This window comes from Mercenaria mercenaria, chromosome 10 (assembly GCF_021730395.1).
Source record: "Mercenaria mercenaria strain notata chromosome 10, MADL_Memer_1, whole genome shotgun sequence".
NCBI lineage: Eukaryota > Metazoa > Mollusca > Bivalvia > Venerida > Veneridae > Mercenaria > Mercenaria mercenaria.
In genome coordinates, this window is record NC_069370.1 from 78,560,971 (window position 1) to 78,573,294 (window position 12,324).

At 35.0% G+C, this 12,324-nt stretch overlaps 1 long non-coding RNA gene across 4 annotated transcripts in view; it reads right to left on the reverse strand.

Annotated features, from left to right (window-relative positions):
* Positions 1–1,022: 1,022 nt before the first annotated feature.
* Positions 1,023–12,324, reverse strand: part of LOC128546264 (uncharacterized) — a 68,250-nt gene continuing 56,948 nt past the window's right edge. For all 4 annotated transcript variants that reach the window (XR_008365906.1, XR_008365904.1, XR_008365907.1 and 1 more), the window contains one exon: positions 1,023–5,308. This is a non-coding gene — a long non-coding RNA (uncharacterized LOC128546264). The remainder of the gene's footprint in view (positions 5,309–12,324) is intronic.

A 12,324-nucleotide genomic window follows, 5' to 3' on the forward strand; every position in this document is an offset into this window, starting at 1 on the left:
ATTACATACTTTGTGCAAGTTTTTCTCTGGTTTCTAATTTATTGTTTTGTTTCTTATTTTCGTATAAAATTGGTAGTACATGTATCTATAAATCAATCAATTCTAAAATTATGGTTGCCAATGCTTTTAATAAAGTGAAGTGTAAGATTGTAATAAAACTTATAAAACTAACCTATACAGGTTTGAAAATATCACAGGAAAGCTTAAAAACATTAGATCGTATTAAAGGTGGAGTGTATTTAGACATAATTACTGTCAATTGTGACATATTATTTTAGTAAACATGTTAGAACTAGATTTACTAACTTGTTTTGTCTTCACTGAATTGAAGTGAAGAAAAAAAGACAAAATTTAACGGATCTGGGAATCGAACTTGTGACGAAAAAATATAATACGAATACTGTAACCGCACTAGGCCAACGAGAAATCACTGACTGCATCGTAGACATACTAAATGTACTGACTTCATTTTATGTTATTGTTTTGTTTTTATTTCAAAAAGTCGCAACAGTGTGCGATACCTATACGTGTGTCGCTCTGTTGATTATCACGTGATGTTTGCCGACGGGAATTCCATTTTTTTTATAAACTGGGAAACCCTTATCAGAAATTGTAGACGGATGTTTTTATCTTAAATTTATTAGGAAAACAACAATTTTCAACAGAATATGATTAACAAGAAACACGGCAATGCCACGAAACCAGGTTTTCAACACTTTTCATAAGAATAAACGAGAGTGCCAGAACAATATACGCCCGTCACAGCAAATTTCTTTACTCTAGCACCTGTATTTGCAGATGTAATTTTAATTTTGTGGTTGTTTAGTAATTATTGTAATTCTTTTGTTTTTCTAAGTCCACAAAAAAACTCCTTACCAGGTAGAGATACCTTAAAATACACCTAAAATTAGAAAGTAACAACTATGTTGTACCACAGAAAAGTGGTCTTGGTTTTTCCCTACGGTCAATTATAAAAAAGTTACAATATAAGTTATTTATAGTAACATCTAATGGTAAAAAAATTGTAAGTTCACACAGAAATCCTTACCAGGTAGAGATTGGTCAAAATACACCTCAAAATTGGATGTAACATGCATGTTGTACTACAGAAAAGTGGTCTCGATTTTTCCCTACGTCTAGTAATGAAAAAGTTACAATATAAGCTATTTATAGTAACAACAAAGGGAAGTAATTCTAAAGAAGGGAACTGTGCAAGACACTTCGACTCATGATGGTGTATAATTGTGCCAAGTTACATCAAAATCCCTCTATGCATGAAGAAGATATGCTCCGGACAAAGTTTTCATTCTTGTATCCTTTGACCTCTAAGTATGACCTTGACCTTAGACCTAGGGACCTGGTTCTTGCGCATGACACTCCGTCTCATGATGGTGAACAATTGTGCCAACTTTCATCAAAATCCCTCCATGCATGTAGAAGATATGCTAACCCTAACCCTAACCTAACCCTAACCCTATTTTTAGTAACAATGACCTTGACCTTGATCCCAGAAACCCCAAAATCAATCCCAAGCTACAACTTTATATAAGTTTTCTATACACCAAGTTTCATCATGATAGCTCATTCCTAAGTTAAGTTATTGACCGGAAACCCTTTTTCTATTTTAAGTAACAGTGACCTTGACCTTGACCCCAGAAACCCCAAAATCAATCCCAGCCTTTGTCTTGATATTAGCTACATACATACCAAGTTTTATTCAAATATCTTTACCGAAACAAAAGTTATTGACCGGAAACACCAGTTTGACGCCGCCATCCGCCCACCCACCCAACCAACGACATACCCCAATCTAATAACTCAGGTTTTCGTTGAAAACCTGGTTAAAAATACATTGTAAGGACATCGAATATATGCAGCATGTCGGTGAATATAGCAAACGTTTGATTTTTTAAAATCTTACACCACGATGTGTGGGTTAGTCGCTTTAAAATGAATTGAGAGATGTTTTATATAGCTGTGTCGGCTCATGCATATTAATGAAAGTAGTCCAGCAACATACAATATGGAAGATACAATACAGAATTTTGGAAGGTACAATACAGGATTTTTTTCAGCCTGTTCGTATTTCCTTGTGAAATACAAGCTTTATTTTTGACAGAATTTATACATGTATATAACAACAATTTATGAATTCTATCAGATTTTTATATACAGATATCATTCTGAAATAATATATAGCATACAGTATTTTAGGTTTTTAAATTTATTTATACAATCATGATGGGCAGTTATTTGTCAAGTGTAATAATTTCACGAGGGCATCATGTTTTCAGAAAAATCACAATAACAAGAAAATCTGGTATAGGAATATTGCTGTTAAACTATTGCAAAATCAGGCCAGCAGTTTCACAGTAGATGATTTTCAAAGTTTTCTATATAACTATATAAACTAGATGCCCACGGGCAACATGTCCAGCCCGCCAGCTGTCAAAAGGACTAGGAGTTGCACATGACACACAATCTCATTGAGGCAAACATTTATGCCAAATAAAAAATGATTGCAAAAAGTTACAATAGAAGTTATTTATAGTAAAAACAAAGGGAAGTAAATCTTTAAAAAAAATCTATGTCCACACAAAAATCCTTACCAGCAGAGATAGGTCAAAATACACCTCAAAGTTGGATGTAACATGCATACTGTACTACAGAAAAGTGGTCTTGATTTTTCCCTACGACCAGTAATAAAAAAGTTACAATATACGCTATTAATTTATAGTAACAACAAAGGGACATAATTCTAGGTTCTTGCACATGACACTCCGTCTCATGATGGTGAACAATTGTGCCAAGTTACATCAAAATCCCTCCATGCTTGAAAAAGAAATGCTCCGGACAAAGTCATTCTTGTATCTGACCTTTGACCTCTAAGAGTGACCTTGACCTTAGACCTAGGGATCTGGTTCTTGCGCATGACACTGTGTCACATAGTTGTGAACATTTGTGCCAAGTTACATCAAAATCCCTCCATGCATGAAGAAGAAATGCTCTGGACAAAGTCATTATTGAATTTAACCTTTGACCTCCAAGTGTGACCTTGACCTTTGAGATAGAAACCTGTGGTTTGCGCATGACACTCTGTCTCACTAAGGTAAAAAGTAACAGTCATGCCAAATATAAACGAGATTGCTCCATGCATGTCAAAGTTATCGTCCGGACAAACAAATCCTGATGGAGGCACGGACAGATGCATGCACATACACCGAACAGCCATTTGGACAACTATGTCTTCGTTTCCGCAAGCGGGCTCAACAAAAATCAAATAGAGACTGTAGCATCTCTATACAAACATTCTGACAAAGTTTTATTAAGAGGGTGTAGAAAATGTGGTCTCTAGAGTGTTAACAAAGTTTTCCAAATATTAGACCTCATGACCTAGTTTTTGATCCAAGATGACCTAGCCATAAACAAGACACTTGTCCAGATTTTATTGATAGTAGCATTCTTATCAATTTTCATTAAGATCTGGACAAAACTGTGACCTCTAGTTAAATTATTGATGACTGACAATGATGATAGACTACAGACGCAGAGTGATCACAACAGCTCATCGGGAGGCAATCTAAACAAATACAAATCAAATACCTGTTTATACTAATTCTACCCGTACTGCCTGGAAACCATAACAATAATAGCAATGACGTATCTACAAGGTAGCACCTTCTTAATTCTTTTACCTGTTGTTCAATAAACAACTACCTACCTTTAAAGTGGTCATTGGGTTTAAATCATTCAAAATGACTTTGACCATCATCAGTATCCTATTACCCTTGCCTTTGTCTCAGTCAATAGTTTTCTGATGAGGGTCTATAGCCATTTATTTGGCTGTATAATTTTAACTGTTGAACACTTAAGGTCGATAGTTGTACAGTATTTCCAGAGGATAAATGGTCAATAGTACATACCTATTGAATTACTTGCTGGTCAATAGTCAAAACTATAATCTGAGGTCAAAAGGACCAAGGGCAAATAGTTCTGACAATTGACTGGCAAGCCATTCAGTAAGTGTTTTATTACAGGACCTAAGAAATTCATTTTCACACTTTTGTTTTACTACATGACATCAGAAATATTTCATATTTTTTCCTTCAAATTTTGACTTTAGCCAAGCAAACTTTAGTGTGGAACTACAGACTGGTCAACAGTACAAACTATGGACCAGCACTATATATCAGGAGTTATGAAATAATGAACTAGTATCATGTTGTTTACAGATCCTTCAGATTATGATTCAACATTTTCAAAAATGAAAGTCAGAAAAGCATCATTTCCAGTTTTAATTATTACTTTTTTGCAGTAAACTTCAAGAAAACAGATGGAATAGATCAACTAGCCAAAAATTAGGAAGTCAGTTACAATATTTTTGTGGTAATGACTCAACTGCTAAAATTTACAAAAGTCATGCAATACAGTTGAAAGTAAACGTAAGTCATATAGCTAGGAACTACCGGTATGTAACTTGTGACATAAATAATGATTTTCTTTGTAAAAGTCCTTTAAATTGTTGTAACATATCTTCAGGTTGAAAAAGCTGTTTCTTTTTTCACTTTCTGTAAACTTTTAAAAAAGCAATTACTGTAGTCTTGTATATTTAAAAGACATTTATCACATGTTTGACGTTGCGGGAGTGAAATAAAGCCATTACATAAAAATGATAATACACTAGTGTAATAAAGCTTTGACGTCGACGTCACTTATAGTATAGGAGACGTTGGTCAAATTGACTTGTTTATAATAGTTAAAGAAAGTAGAATTTCTGTGTTTCGGCAGGAAAAGCTAACACGTGATAAAAAGAATATTACATTTGTGACTTTCCACACTGACTTTATTAAACTCGTTGTATAAAATTATTACAATGCTCAGCCTCGCCTCGCATTTTATTGTTTTATTAATCTTGTTTAATAACTTCATTTAATATGAAAAGACACTCGTGTAGTATCCTCTTTGATAATGTCACTTAGTATGTTTTTAAAAAAATCTTTGTAACATAAAAACCTTTTTCTTTCTTTCATTTTGTTATACAAACTTGTCTCCAATATTGTTTTTTTCCAGATCATAATGTGTTGAATAGAAAAGCCTTTGACTGAAAACAATATACATGCAGTCTTAAGTCAATGTCATTTTTAAACTTTAATAAAAAAAAAGATTATAAAATCAGCCAATTGAATCTCCAGACTTGAATCTTGGGCAGAATGTCACCACTCTTGAATCTTGCCAACTTGTCTGATTGTGTTGTTCCTATATTTAGAATGGCTGTGGGTTTCCTTGGACACTGGCTGCTCCTGCAAATCTGTAACCAGAGAATATACATATACCTGAAAATGAAATATAACAGAATCATAAAATATTGTCACCATACAATTTTGTGTTTCTTGGCTGTTTTATGCAGACATATGACATCTAATATTCTAATATCGCAAGGACTTCCAAGTTAATATCTATCCTCACCACCTCGATTTCCTAGTGATAGAGAGTCCGCTTCGAGTGCAGGAGGTCATGGTTTCGATCCCTGGCCACGACATACCAAAGATGTGAAAAATTGTACCAGTAGCTCCCTTGCTTGGCGCTCAGCATTAAAAGGGAAACTTGCCTCTTCTCTCATACCCTCATGGAGATGGATTCCACCAGGAATGCGGAGTCCAGAGTGATTAATATAAGTTGTAGAACTTGGTTCACAATCGACCTAAAATAAATTATGTATAACCTACTATCTATTAGTGTAGTGATAGTTTTCTAGCAAAAATGAAACATAACATGTTTGACTGTGTATCTGGTTGTCAAGAATGTCAAAATGAATGTTAAAATTTTACATGATTTTTATAACCTTTTGTCTTGTGTGCACAAAGACCTACTAGTGAAAGGTATAGTACAAATGGAACAAGCCTGCCCACTTAGCTAAATAGGGAGAGCCCAGATCTACGGATCTCGGGGTTGAGTTCCAGTCCTGAGCAAGGCATATGTTCTCCATGAGGATTTGATAAAAGACATTGCATCTAAAATCATTTGTCCTCCACCTCTGATTTATGTGGGGAAGTTGGCAGTTACTTGTGGAGAACAGGTTTGTACTGGTACAGAATCCAGGAACACAGGTTAGGTTAAATGCTGCCATTACATAACTGAAACACTGTTAAAAAACGGCGTTAAACCCAAAACAAACAAACGTACAGAACTATTCATATATTTTATACGAGTAGATTGAACAAGAGAGGTCATTAGACAGACACAGAGGCGTGGTGGTATAATGGTTTCAACGGGGTTACAACCACACCATCTTATATGACATCAGTACTGGTTTTCCCAGGACGTGGACTCCATTTTAGTTCAAATAAGCTTGAATCTTTCATAAAAATAGGGTTATGGGCTAAAATCACAACCTGTAATACTATTCAAATGCAGGGTCAAGCACTTTCATACTCATCCACTGAGAAACTCTTAGGAGTGCATGTTGATAAACATCTAAACTGGAAGTATCAGGTTGAACAAACCATGAAAAAAATGCAATACATACTTATATCTTCTGTTACGAATAAAATCTTTCCTAAACTTACACTCCCGAAAGCTATTTTTCAATGCCTATATTTTGCCACATCTTGATTATTGCTGCACTATATGGGGAAACTGCAGTGACAAGCTTCTAGAAACTGTTTTGAAATTCCAAAAAAGTGCTGCAAGAATTATTCTTGACAAAAAATTTGATGCCCCATCCGCTGAATTATTTACAAAATTGAAATGAATGACTTTTTCTGACCGAATTAAATATAAAAAAGCAATTCTAGTATATAAATCGATTCATGACCAATGTCCTAATCATCTTACTTCAAAATTTACTCAAAAGCAAACATCTGATCGTGAACTTAGATCTAGAGAAAATGATGAACTAGTAGTACCTATTGCAAAAAAGGAATTTTTTCGCAAATCTTTGCACTATTCTGGAACAGTTATCTGGAATAACATACCTAAATATATACGTACTTCAGACACCCTGGAGAAATTTAAAAGATCGTACCTTCAGTGGCAATACTCTGACAGTACAATAAGTCATAACTGCAATCAATCAAATGTCAGGAAGTACTGTCTCTACCATCTCTCTCCATTTTCATTGTAAATAGTTACTTCAGTTGTTAAATTAGTGTCCTGTATTGTATATAATCTTTCATTCTCATATTATTTTTCTGATAACATTAACTTTGTGTGTTTTATTTTGTCATATTTTTATCCATGTTTGTATATAGCCATGTATATGTGGACCATATTGTAAATTGGCTTAGCCAAATATGTTATCCACTATAAATAAAGTCGTTATTATTATTATTATTATTATTAAAACAAGAGCTCACAGAACAAGAAATGCCCCCTTTGATGCATTCAGTAACTGCACAAGGAACAGAAATTATTTGGTCACTGTGTACTGGACATTTGATGTACTGGCCTCAAATAAATAATTATGGGTCATTTACCAGTCATAAGTGACATCCGTATCAAATGTGATCTAAGCGTGCTCAAGTTATCGTCCAGAAACCGTTAAACTGTTCCGGGTCACTGTGACATTGTCCTTTGACGTACTGACCTCAAAATCAATAGAGGTCATCTGCTGGTCATGACCAACCTCCCTATAAACTTTCATGATCCTAGGTCCAAGCATTCTCAAACTACCATCCGGAAACCGCTTAACTGTTCCGAGTCATTGTGACCTTGACCTCTGACCTCAAAATCATAAGAGATCATCAGCTGGTCATGTCCAACTTCCTAGATCCAAGCGCTCTTGAGTTATCATCCAGAAACTGTTTTACTGTTCTGAGTCACTGTGACCTTGTCCTTTGACCTATTGAACTCAAAATCAATAAGTCATTTGTTGGTCAAGATGAACCTCCCATTTAAGTTCAGTGATCCTAGGCCTAAGCGTTCTCAAGTTATCGTCCTGAAACAGTTTATATTTTCCAAGTCACTGTGACCTTGACTTTTGACCTACTGAACGCAAAATCAATAGGGGTCATCTGCTGGTCATGATCAACTTCCTTATCAAGTTTCATGATCCTAGGCCCAAAGGTTCTTGAGTTTTCATCCAGAGGCCGTTTAAATTTTCCGGGTCACTGTAATCTTGACCTTTGACCTACTAACCTCAATCAATAGAGGTCACCTGCTGGTCATGACCAACCTCCTTATCAACTTTCATGATCCTAGATCCAAGCATTCTTGAACAATAAATTTGTGTAAACTAAAAAGAAAACCTAAGAAGTGAAGTACTCTTGGCTGTGACCTTGACCTTGGGTGTAAAAATCTGACGCATGTACATGGCACACCATTTCTCAACATGATTTAAATTTGTGTAAAGTTTCATTGAAATCCCTTGAACTGTTTAAAAGTGACAGCTCAAGATACCAAGTGCTTAGCAGGGATGAATTAGCTAACTAATATACATATGACACTGTGATTAAAAGAAGGTATTAACAAGAGCTGTCACACCAGACAGCGTGCTCGACTATTTCGATGCTGGATATTGAAACTGGGCACATCCGAGACAGCTTGAGCTGTCACTAGACTGATTAATGACTCCAATAAGAATGAAGATACTGGACAATTGCTCGAGTCTGTGTCAAAAGTGTTAAGTAGTAAGAGAGATAAAGAACATTAAGTAAGACAGTATAATTCTAAGCAAAAAGGGGGATAATTCATGAAATATTGGTGCAAGTGATTTTTGCATTTTGTGTCATATGATGTGGGTGATGTGGAATGACTATTTTAAGTTAGAATCAAATCCATTTAGTAATAACTGAGATATAGTGAAAATGCATCAAAAGTCTAAGTAAAAGGTGGCATAATTCATGAAATGAGCCGTGCCATGGGAAAACCAACATAGTGGGTGTGCGACCAGCATGGATCCAGACCAGCCTGCGCATCCGCGCAGTCTGGTCAGGATCCATGCTGTTCACTTTTAAAGCCTATTGGAATTGGAGAAACTGTTAGCGAACAGCATGGATCCTGACCAGACTGCGCGGATGCGCAGGCTGGTCTGGATCCATGCTGGTCGCATACCCACTATGTTGGTTTTCCCATGGCACGGCTCAAATATTGGTGCCAGAATTATGGACCTTGTGTCATTATGGACCAAGCGCCTTTGAACGTGTTTATCATGAAAAGGGCGCTATATAAATCTGGTATAATATATATAATATATGATGTGGGTTATAAGGTGGAACAACTGTTTTAAGTTTGAATCAAATCCATTTAGTAATAACAGAGATAGAGTAAAAATGCATCAAAACTTTAACCTGAAGTTCTAAGTAAAAAAGGGGGGATAATTCAGGAAATCTGGTGCAAGAGTTATGGCTCTTGAGTCATATGATGTGAGTGATGATGTTGAATAACTATGTTAAGTTTGAATCAAATCCATTTAGTAATAAATGAGATAAGAAAGTGCATGAAAACTTTAACCTGAAATTCTAAGTAAAAGGGGGCATAATTCATGAAATATTGACATGACAGTTATTGCCCTTGTGCCATATGGTGTGGGTGATGATGAGGAATAACTATTTTAAACAGGAAACAAATCCATCAAGTTATTACAGAGATTAAGTGGAAGTGCATCAAAACTGTAACCAAAGTGTGGACACAGAAGGACTCTGACGCTGGGTCCAGTAGGACAGCTCTCCATACTTTGTATAGTTGAGCTAAAAATCTTCCAGGCATCAGTTCCTTTGTAATGGAGAAAAATACCTGTAACAAGGTTCCAGCAAAATGTAAACTCTCTCTCCCTAACTGTCTCATGTTAAAACTCTACAACTGGCTTTGTCAAATTATTACCAAAAATGTATTTTCTGGTTTCAATGGGCCTGAGAATGTTATGATATACTTGATTAATATGTGAGAACTTTTAACATAACTGAAGGTAAGAGAAATATTAAAATTATTAAAATATTTTTAATGGAGACATCATTGAATATAACATTAATAGTAACTCATTAGCCAATATTATTTGAGTCAATACTTTATGACCCAGAGTACAGAAAAAATCGATTAACATCAAGTTAAAATTGTGTTAGTGTCCAAACCCCTTTAAGAGCTTTACCACATAACGCACTATACAAAAGTTTGTTTTAATTTTTTAATATAATGCTGGTTTATATTCACTCCTTTCCTAATGTAACTGTCATGCTGTTTGTGGAAGTACTGGAAAAATGTCAAAAGCATTCTAAAACAAGTTAAAAACACAAAACTGGGTTCTAATTGCTGGTCATTCCATTTATACATTATAAAATTAACATTTACCGGTAATGACTTCATGTGAGAAATACTCCATCATAAACTTTAAATCACCTTTAAATTATTTGTTTCTGGGAAACTTGGTCCTCAGCAACTGGTGCTATTTTGTCGACTGTGCACTCCAGTTAGGGTCATACAAATCCCTGGGCACCTGCATCTAAAGAGGTGTCATTTTATGATCTGAGTATAGAAACATAACTCTGAGAAATAAAATTCTTCATTAATTACAGTGTCAACATGTATAGAATTCTAAATCTAAATAACATGAATAATGTAGTCAAATACTGTTACCTTGATATTCAAGGGACTGCAAAAATTTCACTGACGTATCCGAATGATATCGTCTATCTAGGACTACATTTTGTATCGGTATAGGAAGTCTATATTATCGGAACGAGGCTCAATGTAATGCTGATAAGCCCAAATAAGGAGCAGGCTTTGTTATGCTGCCCAAAGAGGCTCTTGAAGGGGAAATGACTCACTCTACTAAACCTAATAAAAGAAGGGGCTCGTCACGGGATATCATTGGCCTCTTTAAAACTCGGTTGAATATAACTATATACAACCTCCACATATAAGAATTATTGTGATACATGATTTGTGGTCAGTTTGCTACAAAAACAGTAAGAATACACTCAATGACTTTAAAATGCCCATTCTATGCATTCAAGAAGATAATCGTAATGTATGTATGCATAATAGATAAAGTTATCGCATAGTGCGGCAATTTTCCTTTGATCTTTGCAGCATGTTATACATAGTAACACACATTATTACTACAAAACTGTGCTGATATCTTACAAAACTGTTGCGATATATATCAACAAGGAAATCTCTATGGAGTTTCATAAGAAAAAAAAGTGTTCCGATATATATCAGCACAGTAAAACTGTTCCGATATATATCGGAACACTTTTTCTCTATTGAGGTCCTATCAAGGGAGTATAATTTTTTCCTTTCAAAGAAAAGATGATTTTAGCTCCAATTTACAGTTCACAGAGAAAGAATTGTCACAAACACCTACATTTATAAAGTAAAAGAATAAATAAACTAGAATATTTCAAAAAATTGATGGTTATTGCCAAATTCAGAAATACATGAAATATATGAAATTCTGAGATTTCTCAAATGTTTCTTTTTCTTTGATTTTTTTTTTTACAAACAAAACAACAAGTTTTACAATATGTCTGGCCAATGAAATGCAAAGATTTAAAACCAATGCAGAAATTCGTTGGGTACTTTTATCTGGGGAACACATTTTCTAAAACAGAAGTTTTAGTGTTTCAGTCAGCGAGGCGCAGAAAGTGAATCAAAATAGTAAAAATAATAATAAACAAATTTAAATGAAAATGATATATAAATTTTAATGATAAACTATGCGATAAAACAGTTATAATATGTAGTGCTCGTGTGTTACCAGGATATATCAGAGCTAGGGGTACATCTCGTTATTTTTCTCTTCACATATCTGTCTCGGCCTACCGGCCTCGACGATATGTGCAGAGAAAAATACCCTCGATGTACCCCTAGCTCTGATATATCCTGGTAACACACTCTCACACATACTATAACTATTACATATAATGGTGGAAATGTGTCTGTGCTAAAGGAAGTGTGACTACTGTTCATATCGCTCATATTCGGATAAGAATTATTTGGATACAGGTTGCCGTCGCTGGATAGGAATAGTAAATATCTGTTTGTCTTTACATTGTTACAAAAAATTGATCATACTGTCCAATGATAAAAGGGTTAATTTATTTTCTACATTCCAACACGCCAAAGTAGGTGACGTTGACATAATGTAAAACGTTAACATAGTGGTATTAAACAAAAAATCCAAAAGCCGCAGCCTTCAAAGTTTCGAAAACGCCTTTAAAGACACTGATTCTGGTATGCCTGGTATGTGGCCTATGGAGATGATAAGGTCTGCGTATTGGCGATAAGGGCCAATACACACGTCAGGACCATTGGTAGACTTGCTTCTGTTTATCATAATAAGCTACTGTATAGCTACTGTGCAGTAAATAAATTGCAGGTGATATT